This window comes from Ambystoma mexicanum, chromosome 8 (assembly GCF_040938575.1).
Source record: "Ambystoma mexicanum isolate Mex_15411 chromosome 8, UKY_AmexF1_1, whole genome shotgun sequence".
NCBI classification, from domain to species: Eukaryota; Metazoa; Chordata; class Amphibia; order Caudata; family Ambystomatidae; genus Ambystoma; species Ambystoma mexicanum.
In genome coordinates this window covers 1,541,291,111-1,541,306,916 of record NC_090929.1, presented here as the reverse complement: position 1 = coordinate 1,541,306,916, position 15,806 = coordinate 1,541,291,111, and positions in this window count along the sequence as shown.

Genomic DNA, 15,806 nt, shown 5'->3' with positions numbered 1-15,806 from the left:
AGTCTTATGAGGGGTAGGTAATAGGGGTGAAAGGCTGGCATGGGGATGGGGCTAGACTTGCGAGCTGGACGCCGGAGCTGCGGTCCTGTTCCTCAGCAGCTCGCACCACAAATGTATTTCAATGGCTGATTTTATTAGAACATGCCAAGTTTTGATGGTTCAATGAGATCACTCCACCTCTTACATGTTCATTCCAGATGCTGGTAGCGTGTTTATACTGCACATGCATGTTTACGCTTTTCATGCATTTCAGGTGTTTCATGATTTTTTTATGCTCTGTTCTCCGACGGAGGCCTTTCCTCTGGGAGGTCTGCTATTACAGTATCATTTACATGACACATACTTGCTTACATATGGAATTCGGTTTATTGTGGTGGAGTTCAGTAAATTATTCTAATTCATCAGCTCCATGTACTCCACAGCTTGTATCAATTAATTTTTCATCATGGGGAGGCCATGCAAGTATGGCAGTCGTAAGGTGGTTTCTATTCCTTATTCACTTTTCCATTTCCCCCATTGTCCTGCTCCTGTTTTCATTCTTCTTCTTCAACAGATTAGAGTCTGGGACTGCTGAGCAGGGGGTACAGGACAGCATATGTGTGGACAATGTATCAGTACTGAAAGACCACTAAGGTAGTGACTGACACAGTATACAAGTTTTAAAACTATTAATATGGAACACCAATGAAGTGATGAGGTGGCAGGGAAGGGTCACCAATCAATCAGGTATCAAAAATTATTGAAGGCAAGTACCTTTTAATGCACACTATATAGTGAATACAACCCTCTAGGGAAATAGGCCAAAGACAAAGCTTGCCACGATAACAGGGCTTCAATTGTACAGAATACAAACTATCAGCAAAGGACTCTGCTGCTCGAGAGCGCCCTGAGCAGTCCTGATACAAACAAGAGCTTAAAAAGCTAAATAGAGTCATCACATACAGTACAAACTGGTGCCACTGATTGGTGGGACCCTACACATGGGCCTGCTCCATAGGGGATGCCAGGCCTCAATTGGTTGGTTCTTCCCTGTTGATCAAGATCCACATGGATCTGTTGGGCTCATCTTAGTGGTGAAGGTCGAGGCACTTGTATAATACAATATTGCTTTCTAAACTAAACATGCTAATCCTGTTTACTATATCATTGTGGCATGCACCTGGGCAGCTTGGGGAGTCGGTGCCAGGGGGAAGGGAGGTAAAATGCAGTCATTCTGACCCACACATTCAGGGCTTCTTGGAAACCGCACCTCCCGAACTCAAGGTCTCCACCCTGGGTTTGATCTTTAATTTATCCCTCCCTGTACATCGTGTTATAAGGGATGTGTTTTATCCTGGAAGAAATACAGTCATGCATGCTTAGATCTTTTTTGGAACTTGATTTGTGTTGGGACAGGAGGGTCTCCTGCTTATCATGGAATGCAGAGGTGTGGGGGTTGGGTGAGTGGTGTGGGGTTGACTCTGGATTGGCTAGGTGGGGGCTAGAGGCCTGCCAGCAGCTTAGTGGTGATGAATGGATGCTGCACGGAGCCTGGTGTTGTCTCAGGCTCTTGTAGGGCACCTTATTCTGAATGATACTAAATGATTGGTACTGTAAAGGTACATGGAGGAAGTGGGCATCTGTGGGAAATGGGGGTGAACATTTGCTCTGTCCTGAGGGTGTTGGGCCAAGTGAGAATCTTTCCATGGTGTTCAGCTGGTTCAGCGCAATTACCTAAGCCTGTGTTTCTGCCATAATTACAAAATGGCGTTTCTTTCTATGCGCCTCCCAATGCCATGCATCTGCTATTCGCGCAATATTGCTTTTGCACCATGTTTCATAGTGCAGTTCTCAGCCCCTTATATACTACACTATTTTGTTGGGGGTTTGCCTAACCTCAAAGCGCTTAGGTGGGTGGGATATACTAATTTCCATCCCAACACAATGAAGGTTAGGACAGAAATCACCTGATTTGCAGAGCGATAGCTGATGATTGTCAGATGAATGCCAATCACATTGCGAATCATCCAGCACTGACAGATTAAAATTCATGTTTGAATGTGTGACTATGAAATGTACGGCAGCAAACAGTAATACATGGTACCTACTTTTCGTAATGTGATTACCAGTAGTTATACTGCGCCATCATTTTTTTAGACTCATTTTACTGGCTGGGTTAGTGTTGTGGATTTAATAGCTATTCAAAACCAATAATGCTTGTGGTAAACACTGGGTGTGGCATTACCAATTGTGGTAATTACCAAGTCCCAATTGAGTCCTATGGGAATCAAGAATGGGGAATAATGGAAAGCCTGCATGACATTTAATCATTTGGGCTTACCGCACCACCTGTTAATTGCCACATGCACTAACAGTAAACGAGTTTGGGAGAATTACCATTTGTAATGCCTCCAACTTCGTAATCTGGCCCAAGTCATTAATGTAATTCCTGAACTAACCTCACATTACGTATGCCCATCATCATCACTTGATAATCTTCTACTCATTGCCTACCCACTACCATCACTCTCAATCTCCATATACCTTGTATATTCTATGGGTTCACGTTTCCATTCTTTGCTGCAATTATGGGGTGTTTTGCCACCGCCGTCAAATGTGTGCTCAAGCCCTAGGAGTGGGTATTGGCTGGGATATTTGGTGAACATCCTTTTGCTAGGCTGTCCAGGCTGAGGTATGTTATCCAGGGTATGTGTTGGTGTTTTTGTCATCTGACTGACCTCAGTAGCTTTAGGGTGTGTCAGGTTTCTCACGTGATTCATGTCTCACAAGTGGTGCCCATGATGGCATTTTCACCAGCTCATTGAACATCCAGGTTTTCAGAAGTTTTGGAAAAGTCAGATGGTCATCCTTTACGCAAAGGTGTCTGAGCATAGTATTCCAGAGCTTACTGTCAATAACATAAAATTAAGCCCTCTCTTGTCATTTCTAGTTGTATTATTGTTCTACCATAACTGCTACTTTGTTGGATGTAAATATTTTAGCCTGGGAATATCGGGGTAACTTCTTCAGGGTTAGTTCTAGCCCCCTGGCATAGACGTTTTAGGGTATGAGGCACCGTGTTTTGAAAAGGCTCCTTCTTTTGCTTTGAAGCAAGTGAATGTCTGGATTGCCTCGTGTGTTTGTGTCTATCTTTCCAGTCTCAGAAAGAGTCTGGCTGCAGCGTTTTGTGTTCCATGGAGATGATTGAGAAAGTCATCTCGGAGGTGTCTGTTAAAGCCATATTTTCTAGAAAATGTTCTAGCAAAGATGTATTATTCCACTGTGGGGCTGTGTTGGGTAAGATTTCCACAGAGCTGGTAAATCTTCCTTTCCTGGTTCAACCCCATAACCTTTTGCTTTTCTAGTGGGATATTTTTAATTAATACCTCAGTGAGTGGGAACCTTTTTCCACACTCAACTAATCTTTAACTGTTTTTATGGGTGTCATTTTTAAGACTCTCCATAGTGTCTTTTTAAAATTATCATGTTTAACAACTTATTGGCAATAACACGTGCAGGTTGTTGCTGGGTTGCCATAGTGGCTGACTATTTAACTTTCTTGTGCCACCCTTGAGTGAACTACAGTTCCCAAAGGTAGAAAGGATCTTTGGATCCCTTTTACATTTTATTCTGTGAAACCAGCACACACACCTTACCTGGAGTGCTGTGGAGATACAATGCATCCCCTTTTACATTAAAACTGTAACAATTCTGTTACAGTGACAAGCTTACCTTTTAATGGATGGTGGCAGTAATACCTTTTACTAATTTGGTGCACCTTTACCGCGGGCTGTGATCACAGCTGCAGTAACGACACCTAAGGGTGCTCATTTTACCAAAACGGCCCCTGTCTTCTTTTTCTGCCATTTAAGTGTTTCTTGTCATTTCTTGTTCCCTCCCCTGACCTCCAGGGTGGGACATTCTTTTGGTTGATTTTTGTCTTCGGCGGGAGTCCCCTGGATAACCTTCCCAGGCTCCAGTCAGTCTGTAAGCACAGGAAGTAGGGGAGGGGTCCAAAACTTCCCCATCATTTGTCTTACACCTTGCTTCAACTGGGACAAATCCCAGTGGGGGGCTGGCTGTCCTCATTGGACAACCAGACACCCCTTTCTTGTAAAATGTGGGAGAGAATGCAGAGGTTGTGCTTTAGTTCCTGATAAATGCTGGAAATCTGGAAGAGGAAGTCATGTCGACCACTGGTACAGAAATCTGAAGAGGATGACCAGGGAAAAATGGCAGAGATGATTTCCAGTGACCGGAGAGCCCGCTGTGTAACAAGAGCCTGCTGCAGCCCTTCCTTCCAATCAACCTGGAGTCTCTGAAAATGATTGTCTGAAACCAGAGTCTAGTGAGACCCACTAGACTCAATAAGACCTGCATTTTGAGCCATCCCACGGGTTGCTGCGACCTTGCGTTTTGCAATACCCCAATACCCGGGGACCTCCAGCCACTGTGCGGTGCACAGTCTTCCAAATTCCGAAACTCACTGAAACTTTGTGGGCATCCTAGTGTATCTTCAGTGACACAAATCGAGTCCAAAGATTCCACTCACAAGAGTGCAGGACCTTTGTAACGATGAGAATTCAATCGCAATATTATGTCTTGTTCTGTGCTCTTTGAAAAGGTGCCAAATCCACAGAACCACATTCAGCCATGAGGGAAATCTTGACTAGAGCCTTCTTCATTGATCCCTGCTGCAAAGTCCATTCTGAGGTCTTGTGTTCAGTCTCCAGGAAAAGGAATCCACTGAATAGGGTATTAGGCTGCAGACCCTGACATTCTACTGCTGCAATCTCTTCTTCATTGCTGAGGTACTGTGTTGGCTTGGGTATATACTTACCTTAAGCCTTTTGGGATTTCTGTGTAGTCCTGGGGTGTTTTCTGTGATTGGGAGGTCCCTCGTCCAGTGCACCCAGTCCCACTGCTAGAATCCTGCTGGGGTGTCTCCTGCGAAGCCCCTGGATCCTCTTCTAACTCTAAAAGTAAAGTACTCACCTGTTTGCCCAGTTTTCCTAAGGAACTCTGACTTTTGCTACTAAAGAACGTATTCTAACACTGCCTGTTGGTCACTAGTCCTAGTGACCCCCCTTCTCCCACTGAGAACACTCATGCTCCAAGAATAAGGGAAATACTTTGATGGGATTGAGACTTCTGCCAAGAAAAGAAATCAAGTGTTTTACTTACTTGTAAAGAGTTGGTTGGTAACTGTAATTCTAAGAGTCAACAGTTACAAACGTTCTTACTGATCTTGAATGTGTGATGTACTAATCTTAAAACTATGGTTAACATCTTTTATTCCTTAGCCACTGTTTCGCCAGTCTAATAGAAAGTAGCTGTGAAGGTATTTTACTCTCCTGTGATTAAGTTGTGCCTCTTTACAAACGTAATGTGTTGGTTTCACCAGATTATTCCTGTAGGGTAATTGTATGAGTGTCCTCCAACTGTTGGTATCACCAGGTTAGTCCTGTTAGGATGACTGTATGAACTGGGTCTTGCTTACCTAGAATAACTAGGTAAGCAATTCAGTAAAGTGTGACATTGGGTTTTACTTTCCCCTTCATTGTGAAGTTAAAGTTTGTAGGCTTTACTTACCTTGTGTTAGCTGTGTGCCATCCAAAATAAGTTACCAGAGTTACTGCTTACTGCAATCTGGGGTTCCCTGATTTCAAAAGCATCTTTAATTATATATTACATCCTTAGGTTTTACTCACCTGGTATAACTGTGTTTTATGACAAAAGTAGTTATACGTTTTTACTGTACCTAGGATAAGTGTTTCACTATTCAACAAAAGTATATTGTCCAGTTCACTGTTTATGTGATTTGTTCCAAGAGTCACTGTACAACTGGAAGGGCCTACTACCCTTGTATTACTGAATGTAATCTGAAAGTAACCATTGGTCTTTTACTCCCAAAGAATAGGCTTGACCTATACTAAAGGTGTATAACAATGTTTTGTCTCCCCTAGAATACTGTTAGGTGTTCGAAAATAAGGTCTATACTTGGGTCTGTGGATTTCAAGTATAGTTTTGTGTTTTTATACTGTGATTTCATATAATGTGGATCTTACCCCTAGCTTTATCTGGGCCTATCTTTATTTAAATAAATCCATTATTTTTACAATACATAGGGCCTCATTACAAGATGTGCGGAATGGGTTTAACAGCGCCGGTAATGGTGATGGCGCCGTTAAACCCACTCTGCACTATTACGAGGTTCCCTCGCGGGACCCGATGTGGACGTCTGATTCATCCAGATGAATTATGAGTGGGCCCGTTATTAGCTCCCTCCTCATTCCCATTGAGCCCTATGGAGGCCCAAATGGGAATGGGGAAGGACTGGGCCCGGGTTCCCTGAAGGAGGACTTACCGGGCCTTCCGTACTCGGAATGGCCCGGTAATTCCCCATTCAGGGATCCTGGACCCAGAAACGGTTTTGAAGGCAGCCATGGCGCCAATAGCGCCATGGCTACCTCCAAAGTCGTAATGAGGCCCATAGTGTTACAGTGTTTCTTTGGATCATTTGTATTACAATTTCACTTGTACTGTGTCTACTGCCCGCTCTCCCTCCTAAGATAAGCCTGGCTGCTCTGTCTACGCTACCCTGAACTTAGGTGGTACAGCCTTATACTGAGGGTGGAGCCTTGTACTGCCTCAGTTGAATGTTTTTTCTAGGCCCTTAGTTGGACTTCAGAAAACTGTCCTAACAGGCTGGCAACCTCCCTTCTCCAGCAGCATGTTCCTGCCCGAATGTTTCAGCACAATATATGCCAGGTTCAGAGGTTTGACACAATTTCAAATCCCCAAAATTGGGATGATTCAGGGTACTGGGTTTTTGTGGAAGGACTCCTTGTGACAAATTGTTTCTGTTCCACAGGAGTACAAGGATGAGTAGGGGTAAAATGGCACACTCAGCTCTCACACTTCTACAAATCAAAGCTTAACGCAATTATAAAGGTAAAACAGGGACAGTTAAGAGATATACCTCCTTTGCCTTTTATGGTAATGTGGGACGAGGGAAGGCAATGCTCCAGTAGTGACCCAAACAACACAGTATCAAGGACCAAATTAAGGGAATGTCCAATAAAGCGTCTAGAAAAATAGAGACACTTTAATTAAACACACCATCTGCAACTGAACAAATAGTAATATTGTACAAAAACTCACCTCAAAGGAAGAACAGATAAGATGTTATAGACTGAGAAAAGTTGCACTCTAAACGTAGTTCCAGGGGTGGAGGGTAGTTACTAGCTACAAAAAGGATGTGGGAAAAAGGTGCGATCATGTCCAAATCAGTCTCTAGGGTCCAAGTGGACCGACGGGGCAGTTCATTGTCTACAGTATCTTGATTCAGTTCTTGGTAGCTTGACATATTCAGACTTGGTGTCGAACAGTGATGCAAGAGGATCATTACTTTACTTTATTTCATTTATATCGTGCATCATAAACCCGTACGCGTGAGAATGCATACAAGACCAACAACATAAAACAAATAAGTTACATGTGCCAGAAAGGGGCTTCACATTGATCAATAAAACATACAAGCATGGCTTCTAACAATATGACATGCGGTGGACTAGAAAGTCACACATGTAAGCATAACAGGGGCAAAGAGAGAGGATAGCACCAAGCAGCTAGGCACATTACAAAATCATATCACAGTGGATCCTCTGGGAATATATTTACAGCGTCTTAGGAAAGCAGGGAGGGTGCTACCTTCACAACCCACCATGACACAGTCCGTATTGTTTTGAGTACACCAGTCATTATGTCAAACCGGTGAAGAATCAGCAAATCAGACCATCAAACTGCACCCGAACCTGTTCTCTGACGTAAACAGGCGAGTACTGTATTGTATATTGCTGGTTTAGACTCTTTGCCTTCCAACTTTGGGATGTTAGTAATAACTAAGTTCCTGTTATCCATAATGAAATCATGGGTGCTCTGGACATTTATTTTGGGCAGTTGTGATTGCCGAGATTGTAAATTCCACAGAGAGACATTCTTACGTTTTTCAAACACCAATAGAGGTCGTTTAGCTGCTTGTGCAACAGAGACAGGAGCCATGGAGGGTGGAGATGCAGCCTGTGTCAAGCCTCTGAAGCATACATTAGGGGATTTAGCTCTTTCGTTAATAGTTGAGGTTGGCGCAATGGCCATTATAGGCTCCACACTTGGGAACGCAGTTTGTGAGGCATAACCTGTCGACTCTCTTTGCAGGTTAACTAGGCAGGCAAAGTCCAATTTAGAAAGCTGTAATAAGACAGGGGGCTAGGGTGCGCGACTATCAAAGGGACATGGCTCACACTGGTTTGATGTAAGTCCACCACCCAATCACCCAGGGCATCCACCAGTACACCTAGGTCGAAAGGACTAGTGCAAAGGAGAAGCTCTTTGGAAATACTAGCCATATGCAGGGGCCATTGTTCAAGCTGAAAGAACATCACAGAAGGGATTACCTCCACTGAGTCCACATAATCCACAGCACCAGTTCCATGTGTGCTGCCGTGCAGACCCATGAGCTCCAAATATCCAGACATTAGGTCAGTAACGCCACCCTTCTCACTCATTGCCAACACATAGCGAGAGAGCCTCGTATGAGCAGGCGAGGACAGGTGGCCCCAAACACACGGGAGAAACCAGTAAAATCCCTGATCAGAATTCTGCAGCCACAAATGCAAGATTTTCACAGCAAAAACCGTAGTCAATGCTACTAAGGGCAATGCTTATTGCCACATATTGTACAGCAGCTTACTAGCTTACCACCCATTTAGGGACTTCCAGACCTCCAGCCGAAATGCCTTAGCCTCACATACTAACATCTGTCTGCAAGCAGCGAGGCAACTGGTGACCCCCTCGACATGCGGGTGGAGTTTGACACAGAGCGCCGCAGCAAGAAACGCTGGAGCAACTGGAGCAAATGGAGCCACTGGAGCCGCAATACCACGACCGCAGCCAAACACACATAAGCAGCAAGCATGTTAGGGGAAAGAACCTACACAGGCCCTACCCATACGTCAAGCCACACGGCTACAGGAGTTTGCTGCCACCTCTGACGCTAGTAGAGACAGTAGAAGGGCATGATCATGCTCACTTCAGGCATGAGGGATCATGCAAGCCCAACCAGCAAGTGGGTGTCGAGTAGGGGTGAATGCGGACACCTTGTGCAGTGAAAGGGGGCTCTCAAAGGTGCAGGTCGGGGGTGCTCCCAGGACTGCTTCACAGTTGGGCTTTGCCAAGCTGTTTATTTTGTTGCTGAGAGGGGTCAGTGAGTGCCACACTAGCCGTTCGAGTCGAAGTGGTGATCTTGGGTGCATCGATTTGCAGGTTGATGAGTTGGCCATTCATGGGCTAGCTGGGTTGAACTGTGGTTGTAACCACTGGTCAGAGTGGGCTTATGACTCTACAGTGATTCAGGTTCAGTCCCGTTGTTGTGCAGTGTAGATACAGTTGTGCAGATAAAGCGTCAAGTTGGTTCGAAGAGCAAGCAAGTTCGAGGTGGTGAAGGACCACAAATGTCAGCGCTGGTCTCATCCCTCATGTCCAATGTGAGGTGAACAAGGAGCAACCAGTTTTGTGCAGCAGATCAGGGAGCGTTGGCCGGTCTGGTCAATCAGCTGCTGTGAGGCACACTCAGAAGGACTGTAGGACAGGATTATTCCATTCAGGGTCTGCTTGCCTAGCATTAGGAGATTCCAGAGCAGAGTGAAAGGTCCTGATCCACAGCAAAGGCTCACCCCAATGTGCCCTATAAGAACCAAGGCTCTGTCCATCCCTCCGCGGCAAAGACATTGCAGGACAAGGCCGCAGTGTTTAGCAATGCAGGTGTGCAGGAGATGAAGCCGGACTATACAGAGCACGCGCTGCCACATCCACGCTTCCATGCCTATAACAACCGAGTCTCTGACCCTCTGTGGCAAAGCCCTCGCAGGATAAGGGCATAGAGTTGAGTGACGCAGGTGCGCAGGAGATGCTGCCTGACTATACGTAGCATGCTTTGCTACATCCATACTTCTGTGCCTTTAAGAACCGAGGCTCAGTGCCTTTGCGGCAAAGCCTTCGCAGGACAGGTCCATGGTGTTGAGCGATGCAGGTGCATAGGAGCCGCTGCCCGACAATACGTAGCATGCTTCACTACGTCCACGCTTCCTTACCTATAAGAAACGAGGGTTGGACCCTCTGTGGCAAGGTCCTCACAGGACAAGGCCGCGGTGTGGAGCGACGCAGGTGTTTGGCGGTGATAGGTTCCAGCATAAAGAGTGAGTTTGGACGACCTCACCCTCTTGTCTGTGGCTGCCAGGTAAGAAGGTGCAGGTAGAGTTAGCTTTCTACACTCCATGCAACCCCCCTGACATGGTGCACCTTGTCACTCTTGCACATGTGTTGTTTTCACTCTGTGACCTGTCTTCTCAGTCTCTCCCCTCACCCCCTGCTTACTTGCACTCCCTTGCATCTTAGGCCACTTGCTCCCTCACAACTCTAGGCTGCGTGTGCTCCCCCACATCTTAGGCCACGTTCTTTCCTGTGCATCTTAGGCTGCATGCACTACCTTGCAACTCTTGGCTCTCTGTGCTCCCCAGCATCTTAATCTGCATGTGCTCCCTCGCATCTTAGGCCATGTGCACTACTTTAAATCTTAGGCTGCATGCACTACCTCGCTTCCTAGGCTGCATGCACTTCTTTGCAATCTAGACCGTGTGTGCTCCCTCGCCAGTCTAGGCTGTGTTCATTCCCTCACATCCTTGGCTGCTGATGCTTCCTCGCATTCTGGGCCATGTGTGCTCCCTCGCATTTTAGGCTGCGTGTGCTCAAAGCATGCTCTCTCTCTCTACTCGGCCGCACACAACGCTCCTTCTCCTAACTGCTGCATTCCACACATTCCCTTCAGGACCTCTCCCTAACCCTTTTCTATACCCCTTCCCCTGACATATTGTGTACTGTTCTTGAGGTTTTTGTTCCCCACAGTTGTTGACTTACATTGCACTGCCTGCATCCCTGCTGTGTTAATTATTTTCTTCGTGGTTCCTTTGGTGATTACTCTGTTGTTGTTTTTAGTTTCTATTCGGTTGTTTGCTTACATTGTACTGCCTGCATCCCTGCTGTGTTCATTCTTTAATTCTAGGTTCATTAAGTGATTGTTCTGTTCCTGTTGTTTGTGTTTCCTCATGGTTTCTTGCTTACATTGTACTGCCTGCATCCCTGCTATGTCCATTCTGTACTTCTAGGTTCCTTTGCAATTGACTTTTGTCTATGTATTGCATCTTATTTTCTGTCGTTGTGCTGTCCTCTGTGTACCCATGCTCCTTCTATGTCCCCTGGACCCTAGTGTTGCCCCTTTCTCCCTGCTTCCCAACGCTACCCCCCTCCACCCTCGCTTGTTCCCCCCACTCTTCCTCTCTGCACCCTTTATGGTGCTCTCTGTCTCACCTATCGTCTCTAACTGCTTTTCTATGGACAATCCTATCCTCACTAGGTCTGGCAGGAAGAAATTCAAAAGGGACATCCTGGTCTCCAACGCAGGCCTCCCTCTTGCTGATACCCATTCCATTCTTCCTCAAGACAGACCCTTACTGACATCCAGCCCTCTACAGGCATATGGACACCCATATGGTCTCTGTTCTCGCTCATTTTCCTCTTCTCCTATTAATGGTGGCACCCAATGGGAGGCCCTCCTGGCCCTCTTTCACTCCTACCAGACCATCATTAATGTCTACCTTATTGGCACCATCTTGGTCCAAGGTCCTCAGGCCAACCTCCTTGGCTCCTCCAAGCCGACTCCAATGCTGCCACCTTCCTTCTCGATCAGCCTACCCATGACGAATGTGTCAATTGAGGTCTTTGCTACTTTCTCTCCTTCCTCTAAACCTTTGGCTTACTCACATCCTGACACAGCAATATCTAACCTTCATCTTTCTATCTCTAACACTCTTGATGTACTTTACCCTGTCATGAGGATCCACTTGAAGCCCAAATCCAAGTGCAACTGTTGGTACGACTCCGACCCTGTCACCCTCAAACTCATGTGCAGGGTGGCTGAGAGGAAGTGGAGGGCATCAGGTGCACCCTCTGATAAACAGGCATGCTGCCTGCTCCAAAGGCAATACAGACTCTGTCCTCATCAAGCAGACAGCCCACATACAAGCACACGTCTCTGCGGCATCTAACAACTCGGCCGAATGCTTCAGAATCTAGAAGGAGCTGGCCAATCATGCTGCTGTCTCTAGCTCTCCTGTTCCCTCCTAGGCCCAATATATGTCCTTGCCTTCTCATTTCATCACAAAAACTCAGGACATCCAGTCCACCGTCTTTTCCTCTTCCTCCTCTTCCTCTTCCTCCACTCCTGGCCTGCCCATGTCCACCTCTCCTCCTCCCTTCTCTTCCTTTCCCTTGTTCACATCAGACAATGTTTCTAGACAAGTCTGATCTATGAAAGTGTCATCAAAACAGGTTCTTCCCTGTTCATCCAGAACCATCAAGGACCACATCGACACCCTTGCTCCAGCCTTGGCCGATATCTTCAATCACTCTTTTGCCACTTGAATCTTCCCCTAACCCCTTAAGAACTCTGTGTGCACCCCCTAATAAAGAAGCCCTCTACATCACTGCTCTCTGCTCCAAATTTCAGTGTAATGCGGATGATACCCAGCACTCTTGCAGGCTCCCCATGGCCTCCTCTTCTCCTTCTCTCATTCCAGACAGTCTGGCCACAATTCAGGTATGGTGTGCCACCAATGATCTCTGCCTTAATGCCAGTAAGACTGAGAACCTCCTCATCGGAAAACCAGCTCCTTCCTTTCCTCTCTCTCTGGCCCCCCACTCTGGGCCCTCTTTCTGCTCCTACCTGTGAGGCTAAGGAATTTGGGGTCGTCTTGGACTACACCCTCTCCTGATGTCTCTCAGAAGTCAAACTATCAGCTGCACCTCCTCAGAGGTATTCTCCCTTCCCCAGAAGCTCTTTGTCTCCAGGGCTCTGGTGCACTCTAGGCTTGAGTACTGCAACAGCCACTTTCTAAATCTTCCTGCCACTACCCTTCGTCCTCTACAACTTAACCAGAACAGAACTGCAAGACTTGTCCTTGTACTCGAGGCCAGGAATCGTATCACTCCAGCACTGAAATCACTTCATTGACTCCCAGTGGCAGCAAAGATCAAGTTCAAGACCTTCTGCATCCTCCACAAGGCTTTCTGGGGCCTGGGACCGCACTACCTCCAACTCTCTCTTCCTAAAGATCTCCCTTCTCGAGCTCTCTGTTCACCCACCTCCATCTCTTTGAGGGTCAGCTGCTTTACCAAGCAGAGAGTTGGGGGCAGATCTCTATCTTGGGATGAGGCCTCCCTCTGGAACAGTCTCCCTGCCTCTCTCAAACCTAAGCAGAACCAGCTCCGATTACGGAAGCAACTCAAGACCTTCCTTTTCGCTTCCGCTGTCTCTCTTCCTCTCCCCTGCTGATGTCCCGACTGCTCCACGCACTCAGTGGTCGAAGTGAGCGGGTGCGGTCGGGAGCGGTGCTCCTCTACTTTTTTAAATTACCTTTTACAGCTCCTATACTTTTATTTTAAAAAGAAACCGTTCCGGAATGGTTTCGTTCTAAAATAAAAGTGTAGGAAGCAGTTGAAACCTGCCCTTTCAGTGCACTGCACTGAACATTCCCTTAAACAGCAGGTTCAAGTGTTTGGTGGTGTGTATTGTGTGTGGGAGGGGACGTGATAATGGGGTTTGTGGGGAGTGGGTGCAGGCCAGTAGGGACCGTAGCTCCACTACTTCTTTTCGTACACTTCGACCACTGCACGCACTCGTCACCTAGCCACCCTCTGAAATTGGGACCAGGTCCCTGCATGTCCGGTTGCACCCTGAACTGCCTCTTGGCTCCCCCAGCACTTGTTGTCTTTATCTGAAAACCTACAGTCCCTTCTCTCTGCACTTATGAGCCACCTGTTGGCTGCACTTTTACATTACAAGCACTTCTCCTTACCCCCCCTTGACACTTCTCCCCTCACTCTTCCTTGCACTTGCACGATCTAAATGACAAAAGGACTAGTAAGATTGTTATTTTGTCCTCCCTTTGTTTCCCCCTCCTTGTCTTGTCGCGCCTAGAAACACTTTTATACAGGTGCGTTATATATGCCATATCATATCATATCTTTGCAGCAGGGACTTGGATGTGCTGCAGTTTTTTAAATGGCATCTTGTGACCTTTGAGACTGCCCTGTGCCAGTAGAGCAGGTGCTGCGGATCAGGCTACCGAGGAGGCAGTGCACATGAACACTGTGCTTTTGGCATGGAGTTGACGGAAACAGGAATCTGGTGGGCAGATTAACCTTTTGGAGGTGGAAGTACCCTCATCATTGTATTTATTAATAACAATCAAAGCATCCAGGGCCTTGCACCCTTGGGATATGGCAATTCCTCACACCCCTTGATTGAGAGGTTTCCGCTTTCGCCCATATTGATATAGAAGGAATGCTGCAGTTAGGTATGTTGAACACTTAACAAAAAAACAAAAACACAAAATATCCAGCAACTATTCCATATGTGTAATTACATACTGGACGTAGGATGTGCTAAGCGAAAATATGGAGGAACAAACATGTAGAAAAATCCGGCTCATGCGGAAAATAAGAACCTGAATACAGGGCAATGTACACATGCTCGTAGTTCTGGCAAGCTAAATCGGTCGACATGGAAAGAGGACAAGGAGAGGTTCTGCTGAACAGAAAGCTTGATAAGCATAGGGACGAAGAAGTGACAATACCAGCGTAATAATTAAAAGATATCCTAACACCTGTTCTCAAGATTTTTGGAAAAAAAAAACATTCTCAAAACTGTGATAGTAGTTTCTCTTGCTAAACGACTAAATCGTTTAAAGTTCGTGTAGTTTCGTCTGAAATGTAGCAATGGCTATCTGTATTGCACAATTGCTTAAATCCTTGGCCTGGGAAGACCCGTAGCCAATCATGCATCTTAATTAGCAAGTGCCATTTATTTGTGGGAATGCTGGATGGCTGTAAATGTGTGGGCAGAGGTTTCAGATTGTTATTTCGCTGTAGTTGGCCTCCAATAAGGTTCATTATCATTTAATTAGCTCAGCTGGAAAGCAGAGACACATGTTCTAAGTCCAAAGTCGCTGTGTTCGGAATTGGTTTATGTGAGGAGCTGGTGGCCATTTCCCTCTCTCCCTCGCGCACAGTTCTGACTGTGATTTACACCGGCGCCATGAATGCTGACAGCTGCTAAAAGCCTTTGTTATTGTTTAAACTTCATCCATAAAATAGCATTTGTGGTACCTGGCTGTGTGGCCCAGGGGAGCTCGTGTTGTTGCCATTTCGCTGAGTGCATTAGCCTTTAACTGGATTCCGAAGCAATCTTTAGATGTGAATTAAGGTTTTCACGTTGGTACACGAAGCATGAAAATGCCCCCACAATGTGATTTGGCAATTGAAGTTTTTACATTAATGTCAAAATGGGTTTTACTCGCCATTAATCAGTGAAAGAGACTTTGAGGTTTGCGGTGTTGGCTCTGTTGTATTGTCCGCGGCAAACCGAGAAAAGGGCACAGGTTTTCATTGCTGCAAGCTTACACTAAAGTCACGTGACTAACTATGATATAATCTGTATTCTCTCAGCCTGACCTATTAGCTTTCCACGATTTGCTTTTGCTCAATGTCACTTTGCCAATTATTTTCCCGCCGATTGTTCCACCTTTTTAACACAAAATGCGTTAGGGGGACCCCCTCCTTTGCACCCTCAAGCTCCCCCACCATTTATATGCCATACCCCAATTTACCACATATAGATTTGTGTTAAAAAGGGTGGCACAAAATTTGACGAA